The 27,676-nt window shown below is 44.7% G+C and overlaps 1 protein-coding gene across 2 annotated transcripts in view; it reads left to right on the forward strand.

The window, feature by feature from the left end:
• The window catches only part of LOC144236230 (paralemmin-1-like), a 136,746-nt gene that overhangs the window by 90,904 nt on the left and 18,166 nt on the right, over positions 1-27,676 (forward strand). The window lies entirely within an intron of this gene.

Consider the following 27,676-nt stretch of genomic DNA (forward strand, 5'->3'; position numbering starts at 1 on the left):
AGAACCATCCATTGTAAAATTGTAGGAAAGGTCTGATCATGGACGTTCAAGAAGCATCTATAGGAGCATGAGGGGAGGGGTACTTCACACTCAGATTAGGGAGTGCAGGTACAACTTCCTGGAGAAGGTGATGTTTGAGGAGAAATGTTTTGCAGCTGTTAGACAAGTGTTTTTCTCTTTTTCCATTCGATTTGATTCCATTCGATTCCATTCGATTCCATTTGATTCCATTCGATTCGATTCCATTCGATTCGATTCAATTCGATTCCATTCGATTCGATTCAATTCGATTCGATTCGATTCGATTCGATTCGATTCCATTCCATTTTGTTGATTCTTAGCCAGGATGTAAATTCTATGGGAGCAAGGACTTTATTGGTCATCCCTGCATTAGTTTTCTGAGGCTGCTGTAACAAATTACCACAAACTTAGTGGCTTAAGAAACCAAAAATATATTTGCTCACAGCTCTAAAGGCCAGAAGTCCAAAATTAAGGTGTCTGCAGGGCTGTGCTCACTCCAGAAGCTCTAGGGGAGGTCCTACCTTGCCTCTTTCAGCTTCTGGTGGCTCCATGGGTGCCTTGGCTTGTAGCTGCATCCCCTTGGCCCCTGCCTCTGTCTTCATAGGGGCTCTCTTCTCCTGTGCTTTCTCCTCTTCTATCTCTTATAAGGACATTTGTCATTGACTTGTAGTCCATCCAGATAATCTCAGATGAACTCATCTCAAAAGCCTTAAGTTCATTGCATCTACAGTGACCCTTCTTTTCAAATAGGGTTACATTGTAGGTTCCAGGGATTAGGGTGTGGACATATCTTTCTGTATGTATCCCAAATGCCTAGAATACTGCCTGATGTCTAGTAAGTTGCTTAATAAATACTTTTCAACTTAATTGTTGTGCATCAGCCTTAGATCGTCCATAGGATTGTCATGAGATGCAAAGCCAACATTTCCATCTAGAGACGGTACAGAGCTGTGGTTATGGACTTGAGCATCAGCATTACACTTGCTGGGTTCAAATCCAGAGACTCCACTTGCCTCCTGTGAAATCTTAGGCAAGTTCTTCTAGCTTCTCTCTTCTTCAATTTCTTCTTCTACAAAAAGGAGCTAATAACAATGAGATGAGCTTTCTTAGGTGGGGGGGTGATTAAATTAATATATGCAGAGTGCTTAGATGGATCTAGGACTTAGTACCCAATAGAGTCTAGCTTTTATTATAAAAATAAAAGAGTGATGTGACAATGTACAATATGTTAATAATCCCAATTGCTTGATTTTAGCTGATCCCCTCTCCACTTTCAGAACCAGCAGAGGGGGATGTCACCCCCCTAAGCTTAGCATGGTTTCAGACATATGAGTCCAGTGGTGACTGGAAAACCCCAGACTTCACTGCTGACAGGTTCAGGGCAGTAGAGGGAAGTGGAGCTGGGAGCACAGCCCTGAAGGTAGAGTGGCTGCTCCCATATAAGCAGGAGAAGCGGCTTCTGTCCCCAGGGCAGCTGCTGGCCTCTCGGGCTCCATCCTGCTCTGTGATCAGCTCATGTCTACTACCCCGAGGCCCTCAGCAGGAATTCCAGGGCTGCTCAGCCTGCCTAGGACCCACCAGCTAAAGCAGAGGATGAAAAAGAACAACACCAAGAGCAGAAGAAGTAGGGCAATATGATAGGTGGATTTGAGAAGAATCCAGATCAATTGTGGGGTGGACCTGGTTGAATAGGGTGAGAGCCTGGAGTTATCTCAGCAGGTTGTTATTATTTTTTTAAAGGTACTTTGTGCTTTCCAGTTGCTTATTAAAAAAAAAATCATCTGGGTTATCTGAGTGATGCCCTGCTCAGGTCCTTAGGAGACTTGCTTTGTTAGAGAGAAATGGCTAAAACCGATGCTGTTCAAAGCATGGTCCATGGGCTGCTTCTGGTCAGGCAACTGTTTATTACAGTCTATGACAAGATAAGGACAGAAATTTCTAGTAAGGTGTTTGGGCACTTTCATAGCAATTTGACATTGCCATGGCCACCAGGAGGGTGACAGTGGACCTGTCTCACCAAACAGACCCGTGTGGGTGTTGTCACACCCCCATGGTAAGTCACATGCGTCGTGAGCCAGCTGCTAGCACTGGTGTGTGATGGGTGGAGGTAAAACCCTAGTCCTGACCACAGAGAGTCTAAGAAGCTCCACTAGGACCCGGATGGCAGAGGGATGAAGATGTGCCCCAAATCACATCTTCATTTTTTTGCCTACATGTTTAAATATGGCTATTGCCATCTTTGTGTATCATTTATCTTTAGATTTAGAAAAGAACTTGGAATGTCCTTAGAATAGCCCCTTCCCCACACTCCTTAGCTTAAAGGTAAAGAACCTGAGGCCAGGACAGACCACAGGACTCTCAGGATGACCCAGCCAGTCAGTGATCTTCCTGGAAATAAACCCGGGTCCCCAGGGCTCTTTCAAAGCTGCCATTCTTCTCCTGTAACAAATGCAAAAGCAAATTTCAGTCCCTATCAAGGAATCACAAATTCCAAATTTATACTCCAGAATGATAGGGTTTTCTTGGGTGCAGCCGGGTTATGAACACAACTCAGGTCTTCCGTACAGGGTAATCTGCCGGTGCTGTGGTCCGCTCTGTGAAAGCAGAGGACAGGAATCTGAGACACTGCCATGTTGATATTGGCTCCACAGATGTCTTGGTTTGTGTTCTTGAGACAGTCAGTTAATGCTCTGGCTGAATCTGTAAATAGGAGCAATAATGAAATTTGCTCTCCTTAGGGACATCCTAAAACTTTTTGTCAGGCTATAAAAAGAGGCCCGGAGAGATGATTTGGCCTGGGAAAGCAGAAGTAAAACTTGGCTCTTCATTCTGTAAGACTCTCCATGGTTTAAATAAATCATGTAGAGCTCGGGGAGGCCCTTGGCAATTTGGCTTATTCAGCTCTCTGCCTTCAGGCAGGACTACATTGACACCATTTCTGAGTGATCCGCTTTTCACCTGTTTTTCAGGAAGGGAAGGGAGATTCTACAACTGAGTGAGTTTCCCTTTGGTGAGCACTGTCGTGGCCTTGATAGTGTTAATAGAGCCAGGCAGGGAGGAAGTATGGCTTCCTCAAGGCACAGTCCCTACGGGTTGAGAGTCAGAAGGGACATTCTCATATCTCAAGGATGGCAGCACTTAGGTTCTCAGTGTGTCCCCTGTCTAGTGGAGCCAGATGCAGTTCTGGTAAAGAGGATTATTAAGATGTCCTCGGGCTTTTCTTCAGATGGTGTCATCACACCGGCTTTCAAATGTCCTGACTGGAATTTTCCCCAGCCAACTTTGACTTCCCTTAGTAATTAGCCCTAAGTTCTTCTTGCCACTCCTTAGATGTGAAGCCCATGCTAATAAGAGGCAATATGGATTTTCCACAAGGTTTAAGTATTCTCCACTCAGCCTTTGAGCCCAGAGCGTGAGGACGACCTGGCGTCCTCCACGGGAAACAGAAGAGTGGTGTGCCGACAATGGCAGACCTTTTCACTGGATTCAAACCTTCACTTTCCCACCTTTGATGGCCTCAGACTGTTACTTAATATTTTGTATCTCAGTTTCCTCATCTATAATGGAAGTATTTATACATGTACTTCAAGAATTGTGAGGATCAAATGAGTTAGCCCACGTGAAAGGCTCTAAATAGCATCTAGCAACAATGGTAGCTGGCATTATCTATCATGACCCAAAGCCTGTGTTTGCTTCAAACAAATGGAATGATTCTCAGACCAAGTTTGTTCACTATCCATTTATGGGGGGTGGTGAATTTGATTCTCAATTATGTTCCAAATCATACTCATTTTGTTCAATATAAAAAGTAAGTATAAATACACAGTTGTGGTTTCTTCTTTTGGAAGGAGAATGGGAATGGTTCCATTTTGCCATTTTAGAGGTGACCTTTGTGCCTCAGCCTGTTCATCTCTCACCAAAATTCTACTGTGTTTGCTGCCAGCTCATTCAGTAAGATGGAGGTGTGTGGAGGGCCCCACTTAACTGTTTAGATGAAATGTTCTTTTCTCACTGCCGTATAGGAATTTGCATTAAAATAAATTATAGGTGATCGCATTAACAAACCAAAAAGATTTGTGATGTCATAGGTGAGTAAAATATGATTTACTTCCATGTCCTATGAAATCTATTCGTGGTTGTCTCTGATCTCTCAAGAGAATTAGTATGGACACATTAAAAAAAGAATTTAAACCAAAAGTTCACATAAGCTGGAGTACCCTACTTCGTCTGCAACAATTATACCCTCCACACCTGCCCCAGGCCTTAGCAATATCAAGGTTAAGCTTCCAATATTCCAAGTAAAAGTACAACTTCACCTGTACACAAAAAGGTGCATACTCACTCCTGTTCTTCAAGTTTTCTTTTCATACCATTTTAAAGATGAGGAAACACATCTCAAAAGAACTCTTTCTCAGCTATTTGAAAACAAATTTTAGAGTGCTAAATTCATGGTTCTGCTTTTATATATTGTTAGAAATATCTTTTGCCTGGACTAGTTTATGTTGACATTCATAGGAGCTGTTAAGTGCTTCCTTTGTTAGGATGTACTTGACATTGTTTGTCCAATTATTGCGCCTTTTAATAGTCATTCGAGAGAATAAATTTTAGGAGTCTTGGTAAAACAAGACAATACTGCATTAAGGAGCCTAGGAGTGTGTAGCTTAGTTTGGAACAGCCAATTGGTTTTATTATTTTATGTTTATTTATTTTGAGAGAGACAGAATACAAGCAGGGGAGGGGCAGAGAGAGAGGGAGAATCTCAAGCAGACTTTGCATCGTTAGCACACAAACTCATGAACTATGAGATCATGACCTGTGCTGAAATCAAGAGTTGGATGCTTAATTGACTGAGACACTCAGGTGCCCCAAAACAGCCATTTGTAATAAAATAGTCTTCCCATCCTCAGACAAACTCCACTGACTCTGCACCTTCCCCCACCCCACCTTCACTGACTATCCTGTCTCTCTTCCCCTTTCGCCCTATACTTCTTGGAACAGCCATAATGCTCAGCATCTCCACCCCTTTACCTCCCTCTTGTTCTCCTACGTGGCCTCTGACCCTACACTTGCCAAATCACCAGGACCATCTAGTGGCCAAGTGCAGTGATGACTTTTTAATCCTCACCTCAGTTGAATGTTGAGCATCAGGTGAGACTTCTGAGTGCCCCTATTTCTTGAAACATCCTACCTCCTTGGTTTACTTGACATGATAATATCCTTGATTTTCTACTTCCTCTTTTTCTGTCCATCCTCAAAATGTTGGTTCTTTGAGGTTCTTGTCTTTTCTTTTTAAGTTTATTTATTTTGAGAGAGAGAGAGCATGTGTGCATGGGAGGGGCAGAAAGCGGGAGAGAGATAATCCCCAGCAGGCTCCATGCTGTCAGCGCAGAGCATGATGAGGGGCTCAATCCCATGAACTGTGAGATCATGACCTGAGCCCAAATCAAGAGTCAGATGCCCACCCTTCTGAGCCACCAGGTGCCCCTTTAAAGTTCTTGTCTTGATGTTCTTACTTCTCACATTCTCTCTGAGTGGTATCATCTGTTCCTATGGTTTCTGAAATACATTCTTTCACCCCACTTTTTTTCTTGTGAGCTATCCATACAGCCATCCACCTCCTAGCTATCTCCATTTGGATTTCCCCCAAACACCTAAAACTCAGCATGTCGGAAATTGAACTGTTTACTTTCTCTAGTGTGTTCCCTCTCTTTGGTTCTTAATTTCATTGAAAACCACCACTATGCACCCAGTTACCCAAGTCTAAAAGCAGGGGCAGCATCCTTAATTCCTCTCCCCCTCTTAACTCCATATCTATTCAGTAATTTTACAACACAAATATTTCTTTTTATAAGTTTATATATTTATTTTGAGAGAGAGGGAGAGCACGCATGTGCATGAGAGGTTGAGGAGCAGGGTGGGGGCGGGGAGGGGGGGAGAAGCGGGGAATCCCAAGCAGGCTCCACACTATCAGTGCAAGCCCTACATTGGGCTCAGACTCACGAACTGTCAGATCATGACTTGAGCTGAAACCAAGAGTCAGACACTTAACCAACTGAGGCACCCAGGTGCCCATATATTACAAATATTTCTACAATCCTTCCAGTATTTTCTGTGCCCACTGCTGTGACACTAGTCCAGGCCACCATTATCTTTCATATGGATTGCCACAATACCCTCTGATCCAGTCTCTCTTCCTCTGGCGTTGTCATTTTGACCCAAACGTTATGCAGCTACCAGAAGTGTCTTGCAGAATTTATATCTCATGGTTTCACCCTCCAGTTTAAAAAACCTTCACTCACTCCCCTTGGACTATAAGATAAGGTCCAAACTTCTTAATATGGTTTAGGGGGCCACTTATGATATAGCTTCTGGCTACTTATCCAGCCTTAGCTCATAATTGCCACCGCTTCCTTCCATTGCTCTCCACCCCAGTACTCTCTGCAGTTCTTGGGAGGTACCAAGCTCTCTATGGGTCAAGTTCTTTGTACATGCTGTCTCTTCTGCCAGGAACACCGTTTAGCTTCTCTTGACTTGGCTAACTCCCATGGATCCTTTAGGCCTCAGTTAAGACACCACTTTCGTTGAGTCCTAGACACTGGCTCACTGTCCTCAGTGGACACTTTTAGCCCAGAACTTATTGTATCAGAGCACAGATGAAGTTGTGGTTTTTTGCTCTATTCTCCAGCTTCAGCTTCTGGAGGCAAAGAGAATGTAGTGTTCACTTTTGTATTCACAGATCCCAGCATTCTGCTGGGACAAAAGGGCTTTCACCCATATTTACTGGAAGGAGGAAGAAAAGAATGAAGGTAACAAAGTGACACACCCACAGTTGCTCTGAGCATAAGTGCTAGTCATATCGCTCTCTGCATAGTCATTTCCAACTGCAAGTTGGGCCCTTGTCTCTCTTACTTTGATTGACATGTAATCATGACATAAACTAAAGGAAGCAGACTATTTCCTTAACAAGGCTTCCATCTACCTAGAAGGATGAACAAGTACTGCTGTGAGCAAACATCCATGCTCACAACTGATTTCTCTGTAGTAGTTGACACAATATTCTTTTGGAACCAGATTATTAAATAGATATTCATTGAGCATTCATAGCAGTGCCAAAGTGTTGAAGTTATAGAAAAGAAAATAGAGTCAGGGCACCTGGGTGGCTCAGTCGGTTGGCCATCCAACTTCAGTTCAGGTCATGATCTCATGGTTCGTGGGTTTGAGTCCCACGTTGGGCTTTGTGCTGACAGCTAGCTCTGAGCCTGGAGCCTGTATTGGATTCTGTGTCTCCCTCTCTCTCTGACCCTTCCCTGTTCATGCTGTCTCTCTCTCTCAGAAATAAAAAAAAATTTTTTTTAATTTTTAAAAAAGAGAACAGCGTCTTTTCCCCTGCCTTTATGAATCCTTCAGTCTAGGTGCCTAATGGATGACATATGCATGTGACAGGTGCTAGGATACGTCATACCTGTTCTCAAGATAGCAGATGTTCAGAGAAAGAAATGTTCATTCGAGGGCTTTAGGGTTTGGTCTTTTACCCTGGTGGGATTTGGCTGAGATTAATCTTTCTAAGACTTATTCATTCACTAAACTTTTATCAAATGTTTATGATAGAGGCTAACATTTTTAAATGTTTTTTCAATGTTGTCTTTATTCCTGAGAGACAGAGAGAGGCAGCGTGAGCAGGAGAGGGACAGAGAGAGAGGGAGACACAGAATCTGAAGCTGAATGACTGCCATTGAGATGGAGCAAATGTTCGTGGATATCATTAGATATAATCAAACTGGAAAACGGGGCCCTTCCTTAGCCTCAGTGCAGCCTTGCCTGCTTTCAGCCTCATTTTGGGTCCCAGCTCTAGAGCTGGGCTTGAGCTACTGGATGATGCAATCATTAGAGACTGTGGCCGCAGGCCTGCTGGAATGGAGCTTAACTGGCAAGGTCAGCTGGTTGTCATGGATGCTCCATTTCAACCAAGTCCATTTGGCTCTTCACAGCCCAGCCACCTGTTGTAAACAGCTGAAAGGGGCCTGGCTCCATTTGGAGGTTGTCACTATCTCTGGTATGTTGTCCAAAGAGAAGGGTGTGTGGAAACAGGAAGGACAGTAAACAGTTGCTTCTCTCATGGAGTCACTCTCTTTATCAGGAGCAACGGTCCAGGCCTGGCCAGCCCTGGGTGGTCCTTCTGCATTGGATCTGCCGTCTCTTTGGATGCAGGATAGTCACAGGCCTAACTAGAGAAGCAGCTCTGCAGAAAAGACCCAAATAGCAGATTGGAACTGTATCACAGAGGGCTTTCAGTGCTAAGCTGAGAGATTTATTCTAGAGGCTGTGGAGCATGATTGAAAGTTTCAGAGCAGAGGAGTTGTAATAAACCCAGAGGTGAGACTAGGATGCTGGCTCAGTGCTTCAGTTAGAGAAAGAGAGGGGTAAGTGAGTCAAGGGTAAACTGGGAACCCACTGGGCAGGTGGCCAGGTTAGGTAGAATTGAGCAGGGTAGAAGAAGACAGTCCACCAACAGAGGATGGACCAGTCCACAAAGCACAAATAAAATAGCTCACTCAACAGGCCTGTGATCTTCACTCACACCTGGGCCAGAGAAGACATTGCAGAGGCTGGCCAGGGCTCTGGAGAGTTCCCAGGAAGAGACGTTGGTGCACCGTGAAGGAAAACTTCCATCCTCGAAACCAGTTCTAGACCTACTCAGTGTGTGGCTTTTTTCTTTTTTTCTTTTTTAGTCTCAGCAATATCTTGGGCCTGAATAGAGTTCTACCATGAAATAGGGGTTCCTCTTTCGCCTGAGTTCCAAAAGGCTGAGCAGGGGTTTATTACCGATGCAGTGAAAGGAGGGTTCTTCAGCATCAACTAACCTTGGTCTGAATCTTAGCTCTGTGCCGCATTAATTGTATGGGACCCTGGGCAAGCTGCTTAACTCATCTGTAAAGCAGGAATCAATAACAGGTATTTCATTTGGCTGGTGTGAGGCTTAACTTAGTTAAGTATGTAAAGTACCTAATCAGTGCTTACCACATGATGGGTTCCCAGCTCCTGTTGGTACCCATTTGTTTCTCTCTTCTTAAGGTACAGAGTTTGTACTCTGGATCCTGTCTCTCTCGAGCTGGAGGCAGAGCCTTGATGGGAGGGATGTCATCAGCACAGTAGCATCTTTCATTATGAAGGCATTTCAGCCGTACCTCATTTTACCTGGCATGGTTCCTGGAAAGACTATACAGTAAACCATCATTTTAATGCAGTGAAGTAGCTGGATACCCCAGGTATAGTCCTGCTTGCGGTTCTTTGTTAAGTGAGGTATATCACCATTCAATTCCTAATATACATTGATTCTGCCGAGTTTAATTCATCTATAGGTTTAGCTACTCACCCACTCCTCAGCTCTCACTCAGAGTGGATCCCATGACCTCATAGTAGAGCCTGATTGTCTCTCCCTGGGCCCTTGCTGGACTTGGAAATTCAAGTTAACCTATGGCCAGTTAACTCTGGGTGGAACTTTCTGTCCAAAAGGGAGCATAGCTGTACCTTACCCTGGCCCAATGAGAGGAGACCATGGGGGAACAAGTGTGCACACAAGTGTAGGCCCCCCTCAATTCCACAGACAGCCAGAGTCTACTCTGTGCAGGTCCTTCTGTCGGGGATCGGGGTTCCTGAGATGACAAAGGCCAAGCCTCTGTACTGGAACGTCACAGACTTCATGAGCCCTTTCTTGTGCTTGACCTCATGGGCTAGACATCCTTATTGGCCCTGGTCACTGGGTTGCCAGATACACAGGTGAAAAAGCTGCTCCTTACCGGAAGTGTTGTGCTCCCTAAGGGAAGGGTCAGGACACACGGGTCTAGAGAAATGTGAGAAGACAGCCTCAGAGAGGAAGCCTGCCCTACAGGGCGTCACTGATGCTTTGCAGAAGCAAGAAGAGCCATGGGCCTTGGGATCCATGTTTGCACAAATGATTGACCTTCAGTGGAAGAGAGGACATGTGCATTGGGAGGGGTGGATATATTGAAATTTCTGTTCCCAATAACCACACAGTACAAATCTGCAGAATGACAGCCATTTCCTCGTAGAAGCTTTACCTAAATTCCCAAGCATACTACCTTGGTTTGTGGAATATGACTTTACCTGCCACTAGATGGCCCCCCACGTACACATAGAAACACATAGAGACTTTGAAGTAGATGTTCTGTATTTTTTCAACATGTACACATACATGTACACGCACACAATTTTTTAAATTTTTATTTATTTTAATGTTTATTTCTTGAAACAGAGAGAGACAGACAGACAGAGACGGAGACAGAGCACAAGTCGGGGAGAGGCAGAGAGAGAGGGAAACAGAGTCTGAAGCAGCCTCCGGGCTTTGAGCTATCAGCACAGAGCCCAACGTGAGGCTTAAACTCACGAACTGTGATATCATGACCTAGACCAAAGTCAGATGCTTAACCAACTGAACCACCCAGGCACCCCCCCCCCCACACACACACACAATCTTAACTTTCCCCATCTTTGAAGCCAGTAACCGATTCATTAATTTTGCTTTTAGCATTCAAATGATAGAACTTAAATTCTCTGGAAACTTGGTTTAACATAAGAATCTGTGGGTATTCTTAAATCCTCTGGGCCACAAACTACATGATTAAGAAGTTGGATTTGAATCTGTTCTATTAAATAGTATGTTTTGGTTTGTCTTGTAAGGCAATACATTCAGGGTTTAACAGAATAGTTCAATTTTTAATTTTTTAATTTATTTTAAAGAGAGGGAGCACATGAGCGGGGAGACGGGCACAGGGAAAGAAAGAGAAAAATCTCAAGCAGTCTCCAGGCTCAGCACAGAGACTGATGTGGGGCTCAATCCTACATCCGTGAGATCATGACCTGAGTAGAAATCAAAGTTGGACACTCAACCGACTGAGCCACCCAGGCACCTCAAGCTCTATTTTTTAAAAAGTACCAGAAGAGAAAGTGAAAACAAACACTAAGTAATGTTTCCTCTCTGAGGAAGTGTTCTGAGATATTTTAAATATTAACTTAATCTTCATAGCTTTGAAAGAACTCTTCTGTATACATCATTATAAACATCTTATAGATGAGGGAACTGAGACTCAGAAAAGTAGGGACTTTACCCAGGATTTCAACCAGTCATCGGCTGGCTAATCAAACTCCTGATCCTGGCTTGTTTGTACTACATTCTGCTGCCCCACACTGGTCTAAAGCAATCAGGAGGGGCTTAGCTGAAGTCTGATTGTGGCATCCAAGATACCAGAATTCTGATTTCCCTTGTTTCCTTCCTCTCAATTTTTTTATCTATTACGCAGAGATAAAACAACCTCTGACTGCTGAAAATGGACTTTGTGTATCACACTAGTGTCTGCTACTGCTATTATCAGGATACTTTGGGTTTATGGGAATTTGGGACCCTCATATGTGCCCAGGATGTGCATGGTCCTTCACTCATTCACACAAGAAACGTTTATTTTGCGATCTCCCACACCGTGGTGCCTGTGCTCTTTCAACTACAATCTGGTCCGTCCTGAACTGTTACAGCTGAGTGTCGCAATGATGTTTCCTGGTGTTTTCAGCAGGTAATTCTCCCTTAACCTCAGGATCCAAAAATAATAGACAATGATAGGAAAACTTCAGGGGTAAGACTGCAGCTGAATAGGAAGATGGCCAGCGCCCTTTTTGCCTAAGCCAAACCACCAGAAAGACAGATGGGTTTTTTTTTTTTTAATCATCATTTTGGAACACAATGTACTATTTCTATATTCAAGAGTTTCCATTTCAAATGGCCTGTCAGATCATCTCTTTGACAGAGGGCTTCAATTAAAAGCACAAGTCTCTGGATAGTTTTTGAAGGAGACTCATCTTCTTGGGATCTGATGCAGGCTGCTTTTATGTTGCTTCTAAAAACTTCTCCAATCTGGCTTAAGTAATGCGCTCCAACCCAGGCTTTGATCCCTACATGTGAATCATTTTGTATCCAGACATTCTCATTGGCAGGCTGTTGGTATAAGGAAAATTCTGTTTTCCTTCTGGATTTGAAAATCCAAAATTACACAGCACTCTCATTCAACAGAGCTGATAAGTCTAGAGGGATAAAGTTCATCAGAGAGACTGTTTGTAGCTTTATTTTTAGTTCCTCAAGTTTTTGTCTCAAGCTCCCATAATAAATGTGGTGTGCCTGACTTTCTTTACCTTCTGTAGAGTCTGCTTGGGACATTGACCCACACAGCAGCCTTGAGCCAGGTTTCTCCAGGGCGCTCATCCACCAGCGCCATTCCATCCTTACCTGTCCAGCCTCTGGGCCACCAGGGGTGTGCACGAGCCGGAGATGGCAGTATCACTGTTTGTGCCTCAAAACTATCTGTGCCCTTTGTAAGAGGTCCCCATAGGGTCTTCTTGCTGCCTTTTGACAAAATGTCTCTATTGTATCTGTAAGATAGACAAATGATGGGGGTGGGGGTGTGGGCAAAGGGGCTCCTGTGAACGTGCCAACGGAAACCAACAGTGCAGAGCCACTTTGTACGTGCAGTCCATGTGGAATGCTCAAGGAAGACAGTTTTTGGTGTTGACTCAACCTTTAGGCTGTAATGGAGAAGGGAAGCCTCGGCATTTGCCCAGACGTATGACGACCCATTAGTATGTTACTCCACGCCCTTTCCTGCTGCAGCCATGTGGGGGCCGTGATGTAGTGAATCAGGCCAAGAACTTGTTTTCTGCACGAACTCATGGGTTTGAGACCATTTCAATCCTTGAAACTTCTTAAATTAGGGTGTCCAAGTTCAACTTCATTTCCTGGACAACACTGAACCATAGACCATCAAAGGGAACAGAAATGGCTGGCTTTGGCTGTATTTCCTCTCCCAAGAAGAGTAGCCCTCCGATACCTGTAACAGTCGGGCAGTTTCAAGGAAGTGACCAAGAGAGAGGTGGGCAGGAAGGTAAAGGCCAGAGTCTTGCTAAACTACACAAACTCTCAGCACTTGGCTACCACAGTCTAACTGGGGGCATAGTTTCACAATTTAATGTGCTCATTTGTTTCAGCCCAGCCTGTGGGGCCAATGACAAAATGTTTGACTTAGAATGACCTCGATGTCATCGGAATATAAAAATCAATAAATGGAGCCCACTTTTGCTTCTCACGGTAGGCCTTCTCACCCCTTGCCTGGACAACTCCTAATTGATCTTTAGGCTTTATTCTGCACCTGTCCTATACATCCACATCCATTCTCCTACAGCTGCCACAGTGATCTTTCTAGAACATAGCTGATCCAGGCACTCCCATAAAACAGACAAATAGACAAGTAGCTTAAACACTTTCCTGTTGCCTGCTGCCTTCAGGTTCAAATCTAAACCCTGGAGGTGGCATTCAAGCCTGGACCCAACCCTCCCTGTCACCTCTTCCCTTCATGAGCACTTGGAATAGTCCAGTCTGACAGAGGTCCTCACTCACTTGCTTGAACATTCCTGGCAGATTGAGCTCCTTTGTCCATGGCATTGCTTTGGCCTGAAATGCCTTCTAAACACCTCTCTGCCTTGATACTTTTTATCATCCCACTGAGACAGGATGAGGTCCCATTTGAACGGTCCCATTGAAATGTCCCAAGCCCGTGAAATCCTGCCATCTCCACTCCCTAAGCAGTCCGGCTCTCTTCTTTGATCCTGTTGTGGACTTTGAAGTTTGAGCTCTGCCCAGCACCATTTTGTAATTGTTCACAGTTGCCTCCCCATCAGAGGATGAGTTTTTTATTTTTCATTTTTTAAAGGTTTATTTATTTTGAGAGAGACAGAGACAGCATGATTGGGGCAGGGGCAGAGAGAGAGAGGGAGAGAGAGAGACTCCCAAACAGGCTCCACGATGTCGGGGCAGAGCTCAATGTGGGGCCTGAACTCGAGAAACTGTGAGATAATGACCTGAGCTGAAACCAAGAGTCAGATGCTTAACTGAGTCACCCAGGTGCCCCAGGGATGAGATTTTTAAATGTAGAGATGAGGCACCTGTCGCTGTACCTAGCCCAAAACATGCTTGATAAACAATGAATGAATGATCCAGAATATTTCATACCTCCCTTGCGAGGCCACAGAGACCCAAAGGCAGCAGTTTCTGCTCTAGCCAGCAGCCACCCCTGTTTTCGTTTCAGACCCTTGCCTCCTGGCCAGGTGCCCAATCTCAGAGTCTCATACACCTCGACCCAGAGCAGTAACTGCAACCCTTGGCTCCTGAGAGGAAGGGGCAGGGCTCAGTGACTGTGTCTCTGAGAACATGCTAGAGAACAATAGCAGGAAGTGTGCAAGCGGGCAACAATCAGTCGGCTCAGCCCGTGCAGAGGAGCTTCCTGATTGGCTTGATCTGTTCAGAGCAGGAACTCTTAGAATAACTTTGGAATTATCCCAGTGGGATGACACATTTCTCCACCGAGGAGGAGCAGTCACCTGGTAATATGAAGCGTGGAAAACATGGTTACCAGAAAAACAACAAAACCTCAGAGGAGGATGCCTTTAGGAAGAAGTTTGGATTTGCCAAGTCTCCCAGTGCTGCCCCCGTTCCCCAGGCCACACTCCCTCTGAGGCTCCACTTCAGGTGCAATTCAACCGTCACCTATACCTTCCAGATGGATAGGTAGCATTCTTCCCTCTAGGGCTCAAAGGTCAGAGGTGTTTTCTGTCCTTTGGTGGACAGTCAGGTGGCTCAGGAAACTCAGACGGTAGGTGGCCATAGGCAAGAATGTCCCCTTTCAGAGCCACATTCCTGTGGTAGACGTTGGTAGAGCGCTGGCTGTGTACAATGCACTCTTGTATTGTATTCTCTCAATATGGCCCTGTGGAGGCCATCGTCATATACCAGATGCTCTTTCTGCTCTCATGGAGAAGTGGTTTCCAAACCATATTCTCTTCTGTGGAAGGGCCCACCCCAGGCAAGGATAGTGTAAGAGAAGCAGGAGGGGCTCCCACTCTCCTCATGCGTCAGCCAGAGCAGATCTCTTTGATCAGTATATTGGAAAAGAAAAATCTGTGCCAGAAAGAGGAAATACCGAAAACCCATGGAATAGGAACAGTTTCATCTGCTCTTGGAAGGAAGCAGCTCAAGGCAGTCTAATATCCCAGCCTGCAGCAACAGGCAGACCTGGGTTGAGGGCCCAGCGCTGCCCCTCACTGGTGACGGGCCACACGTTACTGCACCTCTCTGAACGTCTGGAACATCATCAGTCAGGTGTGGATTATAGTAATAGCTACTAAGCAAATTGCAGAGAACTGAATAATGCTTACAAACAACTTAGCATGTTGTCTGGCTCATGGTAAATGCTCCACAAATGTTAGCTATTTTTACCACTACATTAAATTGGACATTAATTTTTTTTCCTGATGAATGACTCATCATTCATGGAGCTTCGAAAGCTCCATTGGTCTTCCCAGAGTAACCTCCAATACAGACAACAGGCAAAAATGTGTTGATTGTCCTCAGTTTGGGCATTTATAAAAGCTATGGCTGAAGCCATGTGGATATACATGTGCACACACACATACACACACACACACAGACACACACACTCAGAGGCTAATGGAGAACTCTGACTCAGCAGGAGAGCTATCATAGTGCTGGATTTAGGCACAAACAATGAGTAAACAGGGGTTTGGATGAGAGGAATGTGCCACACAAACAATTTTCTCAATCAGATATGAAAGCCCAGATGCTTCCTGAGTGAAGGGCAAGCCCAAAGAGAATCACCAGGGCGAAGCAAAGTAAATGTGGAGACTCTCCATCATTCCGGCCCAATTCCTGCAGAACTGGGTGTCCTCTACCTACTCTACCTATGGTTTTGTGTAGGTGAGCCCTAGTGGAGCATTGCATTACACGTGGGGTCAGGTGCATTTATATATTTGAGATATTGGGAGAAAAGCATGAAAAGTCTAGAAAGCACAGCAGTTACTTGCTGCATTTTCTTATTTCAGGGAAAGCAAATAAGGCAGGTTGCTTCTCTGTCAGTTCTTTTTTCTGGAGTTGCCACTAAATTAAATTGTTCTTTCAAGAATCGTTTTTGACTGAAGGCCTTGAGCCAAAGGGTCTGCCTTAAGGCTGCTTCCAGTTGAGAAACAACTCCCCCGTTCACTGAAACCCTTATCTCCTAAGCCAGCATTTTGTAAGAACTTTCCCTGAGGCAGGTTCCTTGCTACGTGTAAACTAGCTAGAAGCTAGAAGCCACATTCAAAGAGAGATAAGAAGAGATGGTGATTATCTTCAAGAAGTTTGCAAAAGGGAGTTGGGAAGGGAGGCTCAAATCCATAAACCAGTGATTAATACGCAATCAGATAAAATTGGTGATAGAAATATGTTCACGGGATAAGGTAGCAAAGAGGAAGGGCACCGTCATGGGAAAGGCATCAGGGAGGACCTCCAGGAAGGGATGATACCCAAGCAGATTCTTTTTTTTTTTTTAATTTTTTAATGTTTTATTTATTTCTAGGAGAGAGAGAGAGAGAGAGAGAGAGCGTGAGCAGGGGAGGGTCAGAGAGAGAGGGAGTCACAGACTCTGAAACAGGCTCCAGGCTCTGAGCTGGCAGGCAGCAAAGAGCCCGACGCGGGGCTCGAACCCACGAACCGCGAGATCATGACCTAAGTGGAAGTCAGATGCTTAACCGACTAAGCCACCCAGGCGCCCCATCAAGCAGATTCTTAATGAGCAGTAATTACCCGGGGGAACAGGAAGGGAGAGAATAAGGGCAATTCAGGCAGAGGCGCTGATATGAGCAAAAGCGTTGAGGCAAGAGAGTACCCTGTGTGCAGGGATCTGTAAGAATGTCATTGTTCTTGGAGATGAATGAGAGGCTGGGTGTATACAGGCTAAGGAACTTATAGCAGAGAGCCTGTGAGGGGTTTCTAGCAGGGGAATGCAACTGTGGTGTGTCCACACCCATTCTGGATTTGAGGGTAATAAGGCTGGATAGAGGTAAAGGAATTGGTTAGAAGGTTGCTGTAGGCATGAAAGATATGCCTACATATGAAAGATATTTGTGGGGCAAATTGGCAGGATTTCGTGGCTAATATACATGTATAGTGATTACCAGAGAGGGACAAGTGAGAGATCGAGGTAACATCCAGGTTTCCGTCTTAAGTAGAATGGATTGATGGTGGTACCAGGAGGCCAGATAAAGAATGCCAGAGGGAGAAACACCTTTTTGAAGAAAGATGAGTTTGGTCATGCATATGTTGGCTTTCAGGTACCTATGGACTATGCACATGGAGACACAGGAAGTGCAATGTATACAGTGGCTGGAATCTAGGAGAAAGGCTAAAGGTATAGGTTAGGTCGATGTCAGCATGTTGTGGGAATTAAACCACGAGACTGGTCATGATTAGCTGAGGATAAAACATCTAGCGAGACAGTGAGCCAAATGAACTTCTAATTAAGGAGTAGAAGGGGAGCCCATATTGGGAATTTGGTGTCATGCCTCTGAAGGGGATGAAGACTGGTCCGCAGCGTTTTAACAAGGAGGAGTCAATAGATTCACCCTGAAGAGTATTTCTCAGACTCAGCAGTTAGGAGGTCATGGACTTGAACAAGATCAGATACAACAGAGTGGTGGGGGCAGAAAGTAGAGTGAAACAAGTCAGAGGATGTTGAAGCAGACAGAGGGGAGTGCTCTTGGGGGAATCTGGGAGAGAGATTCAACAGTAACTCAAACAGGATGTGCGGTCATAAGAAGTTCACCTGTTTTTAATGTGAGAGAGTTTATTCTTGTTTATGGAATAAAGGCAAAGAGGTGTCTGGGGAGAGGTTGGAGCTACAGGGGGAGGGGATAATTGATGGAGTGCCTTCCCAGAGGAATCCAGAAGGTCAGGTGCACAGGTGGAGGCATGGGCCTTGAGGAGGAGAGCCTCTGAGTCAGAGCTGGGAGGTACAAAGGCTGGATGAGATGTTTTTCTCTTCTACAAAAAGAGACACTTTTTGAGGAGAAAAGGGCTTAAGCCACTGAGAAGTGTGTTGCTTTGAAAGGAGATTCATCTCACTGTCATGTAATCAAGACTCTTTATTTCTGATGAAGCAGGCTCAAACAAGAATTATACCCAAGAAATCAATGTGCAGCACAAGCTTGGAAATGATTTCCTGTAGCAGAAATCAACTTGCACAGATTCTGGCGGTATAAGCCATTTGATTTCAGAGGGAATAAACACAAGACAAGGAGAGACAGGCTGATCTCTGTGTGCTAAGGAAAATGTATGGAAGGACAAATTTGCATTCACATTTATTTGGGATTAAATTTGGTTGTACCAATATCAGTAATGAAATGTGTTAATATGTCCCAGCTATACACTTAGATCAAGACATAAATAAATACAATATTAATTTTTTCTCACTGGATATACAAATTATATCCATTTGGAGGGGGAAGTAGCAAAAACAAGCCAAGATGTACAAAATTATATTGAAGAGCACCAAATTAGTTTCACTATAGAATCTTTTTTTTTTTTTAATGTTTATTTATCAGAGAGAGAGAGAGGGAGAAAGCATGAGCAGAGGAGGGGCAGAGAGAAAGAGGAAGACACAGAATCTGAAGCAGCCTCCAGATCTGAGCTGTCAGCACAGAGCCCGATGTGGGGCTCAAACCCACAAACTGTGAGATCATGACCTGAGCCAAAGTCAGACACATAGCTGTCTGAGACTCCCAGGTTCCCCCCACTATAGAATCTTTTAAAATTGTGTTCTTGCTTTGCCTTGCTTTTCATTCATTCAATGTATATGTACAGGGAACAAAATAATATATCATCCTCTCAATAAGCCTATACTCAGGAGAAGGGGGGTACAGCTAGGGTAGGAGAGGGTAAGTGCATTTTTAACAGTCGTATCAAATACCTAACAGGGCTAGAAATGCTCTGGGGATTTGGGGGGAGTGGACACATCAGACTGAAATGATTTAAGGAAAACATGACTAAAGAGACCGAATTTGGCTTGGGCTTTGATGTTTAGGTGTGTTAGATGGGGATGAAAGTGGGGACTCATTCCTGGCTTTTTCACAGGGCAGCATACTTCCTGTTCTGGCTGGAACACAGGGGACAGCATAAGGCTGAGAAGGGACTAGAGCAGAGCATGGAAGTGTGAACTTCCAGCCTATGAAGTTTGGGTTTGGGAAGGAGGTGATGGAGAGCCACCAGTAGCTTTTCAACAAGGGAAAGGATATGAGCTGTACTCCTGAAAGGTCATTCTCTTCTCTGCCATCGTTCCACCTCAGTGATGACCTGGGGGAGTAATGAAATGGGCTTGAGTTTCCACTGACACCTTGCACTCAAGGAAGGTCCTGTTCTATTAGGAGAAGTGGAAATCCTCTGTTGATTTAAGGGCTGTTAACCTTTCTTCATACTAAAATACCAAACAATCTGTGGTAATTCCAGATACACTCATCTAGGTAAAAGGAAGTTGTTTCCTTGCAAACTGAGTCACACATGAAAAATATTTTGGGGGTGCCATAGAAACAAATGCACGGTCTTCCTGAATTGTGGGAAATGAATTTTGTAGCATCTACTTGTGTGAAAACAAACGATATTCTTCCCAATGCTCTCTACCCAGAATATAGAAACAGAGAGAAATTGAGATGAGAGAGAGAGCGAGAGCGAGCGAGCGCGAGGCAGGCTAAATATTCAAAGAGGAGAGGAGGGGTAACAAAGTGGTGGGGGATCTGAGGACAGTTGCCCCTCAGCCTCTCTCCACACTCACTTCTGAACAGCATTCGATGTGTCTTCACTTCTGTCATGTCACTGCAACTTCATTGTCGTTGGTGAGCTCCATGTTGTTAAGCCTTGTGCCTCCAGGTGATAAGCTCAGTGTCTGTCAAGTGTACAGACAGGCTGACTTGCCTTTCTCCCATTAATCCAGCTGGCAAAGTGCTGGGAGTCAGACTGACACAAACATTGCAGTCACAGCACACCAAAGAGACACTAAGACGTGGGTGATATCAGTGAGCAAAACTCAGGAACTTCCCGAAGGAGACTCTGGAAGGGACGGGGGTTTGAGGTAGAGTGTCGGTGAAGCAGAGCTTCAGCCAAGCCCTATTTACAAGAGTCAGTTAGTCATTGTGCATTCCACACTTTGCAATTGTTCTTTTTTTTTTTTTTCCTTCTGCTGCTGAGTCATTAATGAGGCTCTGGGCTGTGATGAGCTATGGCCCCGCATCCTTGGCATACTTCGAAGAGCATTCATTCAAATTCCACCATATGTACAAATGTCTTGAATTAATCAGTATGAAATGTGGATGCAAGTAAAGAGACCAACAAGAACAGTGGCTTGAACAAGATGTTCATTTCTCCCTCCAGTAAAAATCCATAGGTAGGCAGTCCAGAGCAGTCTGGTGGCCATCTCTGTGAGTTCCTTGGGGACCCAGAGCTTCTTTCAGTTTATCCTTCTCCTAGCCTCATCCTCAGAGTTCATTCAAGATGGTAGTGAGAACTCCACCGCAAGCACCTGTGCATTTCCATTTTTTTTAAAGCTTATTCATTTTTGAGAGAGAGAGAGAGCGTCTGAGCAGGGGAGGGGCAGAGAGAGAAAGAGGGAGATCACAGAATCTAAAGCAGGCTCCAGGCTCTGAGCTGTAAGCACAAAGCCCGACATGGGGCTCAAGCTCACAAACCATGAGATCATGACCTGAGCCAAAGTTGGACGCTTAACCGACTAAGCCACCCAGGTGCCCCAGTACATGTGCATCTCAGACAGTGGGATGAAAGAAGGGCTAAAGAAGAAGGGGCTAAAGGAGGTTCTAGAAGCTGCCCTACAGGACTTTCACTTACATTCGTTTGGCAGAGTATACTGTACATGGCTATAAAATAGGCTGAGAAATGTGGTCATTTTTCTGTGTGGCCATAGGCCTAGCTAAACGTCAGGGATTGTAAGAAAGGAAAATAGAAACTGGTTAACAACTAACATTTCTGGTGTGTGTGTGTGTGTGTGTGTGTGTGTGTGTGTGTGTGTGCTGGATGCACGAAGATGTGGGCAGCTCCCCTCTCCTCTGAGTATCAACATTCTTCCTGAGGTTCTTGTTTTGGCAAGTTGGCCAGACAGGCACCTCACTTGACTGCTCAACTATAAACTTGCAGTTCAAGAGAAGAGAACAGGTCTAAATTCAGCAGCTCGGCCATCTGCCAGTGTCTCCTGTTATTCTGGGAGAATTTACTGAGACTCAAACACGTTGCAACTAAGCTGCTGTAGTTGGCCTTTCACGGTTCGTGTATATAACCCTAGCTCAGGTCTCAATGGAGAGGAAAATTGTAAAGACTCACTCCATTGTCAGGGACAGACTGATCTGGCTCAGAGCTTGTTCAGGAATACACTTGTGAACATTTCTTTACTGCCTTTCTTGCCACAGCTGACTCAGTGCTGAGTTCCTCCCCCTTCATCTTCCTATCTTACTTTTCTACTCTTCCCATCACCCACCTCCCTAATCCTGGGTCCCAGTTCATATCACCAGTGTCCCCCATTGGGTGGAAAGTTCCATTTGCCTGGGTTTTGCTGTTTCCCAGAATGGAGCCCCTACAAGTCATGGGGATTGCTACACGTGACCTTTGCACTTCCAAAGGATAGAGCTCAGACCGTGAAAGCCACAGGGAAATTCACTTCACCTCAATCTGAGCAATCTGATCTGTAGTTCAGCACTATTCAAAGAAAGAATGGGCTGCCTTTAGAGGTGGTGAACTCCCCATGTGCAGAGGATTTCAAGCAGATGTAGGATGACCATTGAGTGGAATGCAGCTCAAGGGCTTCATGTTTCTGACAAGTGATTAGATTAAATAGCTTCTATTCCTAACCTGACCTTCTTTGGTTCTATGAGCATGAAAAATACATTATGTTGCATTATACATTCTTCAGGAAATGAGGAAAAAAGAGGAAGTGGTCATAGGGAATAGTCGAAAGAAGTGACAGAAAATACTGGTTCTCCAGCCAGACCACCAAGATCCAAATCCTGGCCCTACATTATCTTTGCAACCCTGGGCAAATTAGTGACCTTTCTGTACCCTATTTCCTTCATCTGTGGGATGGAGTTCAAAAATTTCTACTTTGGAGGCTCTTGTGAAGCATAAAGTATGGTAATGCTTGTAAAACACTTAGAAACAGTGCCTGGTACACAGTAAGCGCTCAAAAATCCCAATCATTACTGTTGTTGTTGCTTACAAGCCACATACATATAACAAAAACAATATTAGAATATTTAGTATTATAATATCCACATCACCACTGATGGGGAAAGAAAAATGAAACACACCTATGTTTACAGGCAAAGTCCTCTCTAAGCAGTAAGACTACTGGCAACCCGGTGTGTGTGAGTCTGTACTCTTGGATTCAACTGAGAGACACCCACACAAAGGAAACATTTATTGGCTCCTGTAAGTAAGAAAGTTAATGTTGCAGCAGAGGATCATGGGAAACAATAGCCAGAGGGTCCTTCTCAGTCAGCCTCTTCTTTGTTTGAGTCTTGTTTTCTCCCACTGCAGAAGAGGGAAGGTAGGTTCTCAGCAGAGCCCTTAAGGCCAGGCATGTATTTCCAGGCCAGACAAGGGGCAGCAGAATGCAAACACAGAGCGAGCTATGGGGGTGAGGGATAGAAAGCTGAGGGCCTCTCTGAGGCCATCGTGCTGGGCTGTGTCAGCTGGATGGTAGAGCTTTGCCGGGCCTGAAAAGGCCATACAAAGCTCCGTGCCCTCCGGTAAGAGCAGGGACATAGGATAATCTGGACCATGGTCCAGTCTCCTCCATCTGGCACATTTTCTTCTCTTACCCACCTGGTGAATGTATCCTTCAAGGCCCAGCTAAAGTATCACCTCCTCAGTCAAGTTTTCCTCAGCACCTTATGTAGCAGTTGGAAATTGCATTCAGCTGTGACCTCAGCAGGGCCTCAAACTTGTAGAAATCTGGAGCCGACAGTCCAGACGCTTTGTGAGTTATATGTATGTGTTTACTTGGCTGTTTTCATCACCTACCAAGAGCTCTGATGAGCAGCCATTGCGGCTGATTCAGCTCTGCCCCTGACGCTCAGCACAGTGCCTGGTGGAACGAAGGTGTTTGCAGAAAGTTGGATGGATGAATGCATAAATGGATTCTGAAATGAGAGTGATCGATGCACTTCAGGGAGCCATAGCTCCTTCGTGTTTTCCTGCGAGGGAGGTCCGTTGAGGTTAGGTAGATTCTAAAAGACCATTTGGCCATGATTGCACCTTTATCTTCATTAAATTAAACCTGCACGGCTGCAGTGTGTCACCTCTGCTTACGGCCTATTACAGTTTGCTTTTTGCTCAGGAGAAACTGAGCAAGCCAGTCAGAGGCTGTTATGTGCACCCGTCTCAGCCTAAGGAGCCTCGATTAACCTTGAGTATAAATTACGCTTCCTGCCCATTCTTTATTTTTAGTTCGGCAGCCTCTACTTGGCTCCTCCAGGAAAGACTGCATTAGATTTCAGTCATGAAACTACAAAACAGTGGCATCTCTAACCTGGCTGGGATGACTCTCATTAACTCCATGGCGCTCCATTCCCTGGGACGCTCCTTGGCTCTGGGACTCAGGTTTTCCACAGAACGATAGTGGCCTGGGCTGTTCGGCACCCTCAAGACCTGGCCCAAGCCCACTTGTGCATCTGTAGAGGAATCTGCTCCTTGGATCTGGCTTGCTAGCCTGTCAATTTCCCTCATTCATTCCTTTTGGGTGAAACTCGTTTGTTGCTATTCCAAAAGTTTAGTTTCATTGCTTTCTCTCTACCTCTCTCTCTCCGCCTTCTCAGTTACACAGTATCATGACCCAAATCTTTAGTGTCTGAGCTATATAGCTGAGAGCCCTGAAACCCATAGGGCCAGGGAGACAGGCCAGCCAGTGGGTATCAGGCCACAGAGAATTCTTAACCACTCGAGGCTGCTTCACTGGGAGAAGTGAGCTACTTAGAGTCAGCGTTTCATCCCCCCTTTTTTTCAGTCAGCCATTCTTTTTTTTTTTATGTCTTTATTTTATTTTGAGAGACAGAGAGCAAGTGGGGGAGGGGCAGAGAGAGAGGGAGACAGAATCTGAAGCAGGCTCCAGACCCTGAGCGGTCAGGAGAGAGCCCAACGTGGGGCTCGAACCCACGGACTGTGAGATCATGACCTGAGCCGAAGTCGGATGCTTAACCGACTGAGCCACCTGGGTGCCCCTCAGTCAGCCATTCTTAACACGATTTATTTATTTTAGAATCCCCTGCAGTGCCTGGTTCTGAGTCCAGCCAAACAAGCACAGTAAATGTGGGTCAAGTTGAATGTAAATTGACGTTGGCATGTGCCCATTTAACCCTTCACGGACACATGAGAAATTGGCTCCTTTCCCGTGCCCCAGCCTGTGAAATGCTGCCTTCTCAGCACTGGGTCAAAGGTGGAGTTTTTAAAAAGCTATTTGTTGGTTTTATTCTGGTTAGACAAGGAGTACATGAATTTTTTTAAAAGGGGAAAATATTGAAAAATATAAAGAATATAATTAAAATGACTCAATATCCCATTACCCAGAGGCAACTACTACTGATATTTTTCTATTTTCTTTTTAATTTTATTTTATTAAGTGTATTTATTTATTTTTGAGGTAAAGAGGAGCAGAGAGAGAAGGCAAGAGAGAGAGAATCCCAAGCAGGCTCCACACTGTCAGCGCAGAGCCCAATACAGGGCTTGAACTCACGAACCATGAGATCATGACCTGATCCGAGACCAAGAGTCAGATGCTTAAGTGACTGAACCACCCAGGCACCCTAATATTTCCCTCTTTTCTCAACCTTAATCCTCATGAGGTGTGCCCTGTATCCCTCCAGATTTCTCTGAGGGTTGGGAGGGGTGGTGCAGGGATAATTTATATTCTTTCAAATCTTATAGCTTCAGGCATTATTGGGCTATACACATACACACATTACAAATGTATGTATATATATTATATGTTTTATTAGGATATATATCCACATGTATATATCATGTAATACAAACATATATAACATTTACCCATATAATATATAAATATTTGAGCTGTATCACTTAGCTGTTGTCACAGTAGTACTATATGACTACTCTCAAGCTCATTGGTTTAAAACAAATGTCATTTATTATTGCTCATACTTCAATGACTGTACTGGGTATTTGCTGATCTAGGCTGGGCTCAGTAAAGCGACTCTAATTTCAGGTATAGATCCTACTAGGCATGGCTTCAGACTCTGGATTAGGCTCCATGCTACTCCCTTTATGTTTTTTCCTTTATGTTATGTCCAAGGCTGAAAGGACAGCCATTGGCCAGAGATACTCTTCTCCTGGAGCTGGCAAGGCACACAGGGACAACCCAACTGAGCAAGCACATTCCAAGCCTCTCCTATGTTGTGTCTACAGTATCCCATTGGCTAAAGCAGGTGACATGGCTGAGCCGATAGTCAAGGCACAGGAAGGTACAAACCACCCACCATGAGACCAAAGCAAATCAAGTGGCCAAGACCAACATCAGTGGGTCAGGGATGTATCCACTTTCCATGATGGTGAAGAGGGGAGGGAGGGAATATGGTTAAGAATACTCTAACCACATCCTCCGAATCTGCTGAGGAACTCTGCCCCCTGAGTTTCAGTCTGCTCAGAACCCACCAGGCAATACTATCATCCAGTCTTCCCAGGAAACCTTTAGCCTTGAGCTCCTCTGCCCATTGAACTAATTCAGTTTCTGGATCATTCGACCACCCCTTGTGAGTTGTCTCTATTCCACGTTTATATCCTTTCCTTGATTTCCTCTCCCTCACAATAATTTACACAGAGGTGGGTAGAAGATTTTGCTGCTCATATGGAACAGTAAAGGAGTTTTATATCTATTTGTTTATATATCTATGTCATTTGGCCCCCTCTCTTGTAGACTCTGTTTGTATCTCAGCCTACAAAGAGCCTTTCAAATCAAGGCTTGCTGAAGAATTCACCCTGGTATCAGAAATCCTGAAAGTCTTAGGGTGCCTGGGTGGCTCAGTTGTTTAAGCGTCCAACTTCGACCTAGGTCATGATCTCTAAGTTCAAGCCCTGTGTTGGGCTCTGTGCTAACAGCTCGGAGTCGGTGTCTCCCTCTGTCTCTCTGCCATTCCCCTACTTCTGCTCTGTCTCTCTCAAAAATAAATAAACATTAAAAAAAAAAAAAAAGAAATCCTGAAGGTCTCATTTGGCTGAGCCATGTATTTTTGAAGCTTGGTTCAGTTTCTTTGATTCTTTGAACATACATATATTGAACCCTTGTGCCCTCCTCTCCATGATGAATTTATAATCTAGTGGGGGAAACTGATGATGTAGGGTTGCTAAACCTCAGCACTATTGACATTTGGGGCGAGACAATTCTCTTTTGTGGGGGCTGTCCTGGGCATTGCAGGGTGTTTAGCAGCATCCCTGACCACCACCTACTAGGTACCAGTAGCACCACTTCCATTCTTCTAGAGTTATGGGCAACTAAAATGTCTCCAGACATTGCCAAATATCCCCTGGGGGACCAATCACCTTGGTTGAGAACCACTGCTCTAACATAGTAGACTTGATAAGATCTCTCATAAATAATAAGAAGAAAGACCAAAATAATGGGCTAATAAATGTTCAGAGGAGGGCAGTGTTATTTCCTGGTGGTGAATCTGTGAAAGTCTCCTGGGGTGGGTGGTGCTGAGCTGAGGCAAGAATGGTTAGGGTTTTGAGATGGGTTTCTTGGAAGAGGGGAAAACATAGGGCACAAATGGGCAAATAAGGAGTTGCTCTCATTGTCAAGAGTGGAGGCCATGTCGGTACTGGGAGGCTAGCTACTATAGGGCCATCTAACTCATTATAAGGACCTCCACTCTTACTGTGAGTGAAATGATACATACATCTGTGTTCATTTGGAGGGAATATGATTGTACATACAGTTTGTCTTTGTGACCCAAAGTAATTGCTGTGAAGTCTCAGCCATCCAGAGGTAATTTTGCTGATGCTCAGGAAGAAAACCTCTGAGGGGCACAGTGCACCCCTAATAAACCCATGCCTGTGGCTTAGTGTCGCTTACCCCTCTTAAGATCTCACTCTGAACTCTTCCTAGTTGAACAGACTTGGTTAGCCAGTTCCCAACAGCAGATTAGAAGATGGAAGAGGGGGAGGGGAAGGGACAGATAAAGGCAGACACAGACTCTACAGCAAAGCTTCCAGCACGACAGAGGGGAAAGAGCCCCAAAGCAGAACTGAAGGAGCAAGCAAATACAAACCAAATAATTCTTTAGGCAGGGGAACATCCATCCCTTCATACCCTTAAGGACATTGCTGCATAACGGTGCCGTTATACAGTTATACATAGTATGCCGACATACACAATGTCTAGCAAGGCAGGAAATAATGTGAGATACCACAGAAGCCATGTGGTAAGAGTTCAGCACCATGGTCAGGAGTAAGGTCTGGACTTCTGGCTTGAATCCTTACTTCAAGGCTCTGCAGCAATAAACTAGTTCCTTAACCTTGCCAGGCCTTCATGGTCTCATCCATAAAATGGGGATTCCCAACTCAAAAGGTCATTGGGAAGGTTAAATAAATTAAACTATGTGAATTCTTAGCTTGGTTCTTGGCCGAGATTTGGTGCTCAATATAAGTTAACAGTTAATACTATCCTTTCATTGAAAGAATAAGCTACTGAGACTTCTCCCA

This window comes from Crocuta crocuta, unplaced genomic scaffold (assembly GCF_008692635.1).
Source record: "Crocuta crocuta isolate KB4526 unplaced genomic scaffold, BGI_CrCroc_1.0 scaffold95, whole genome shotgun sequence".
Classification (NCBI taxonomy): domain Eukaryota; kingdom Metazoa; phylum Chordata; class Mammalia; order Carnivora; family Hyaenidae; genus Crocuta; species Crocuta crocuta.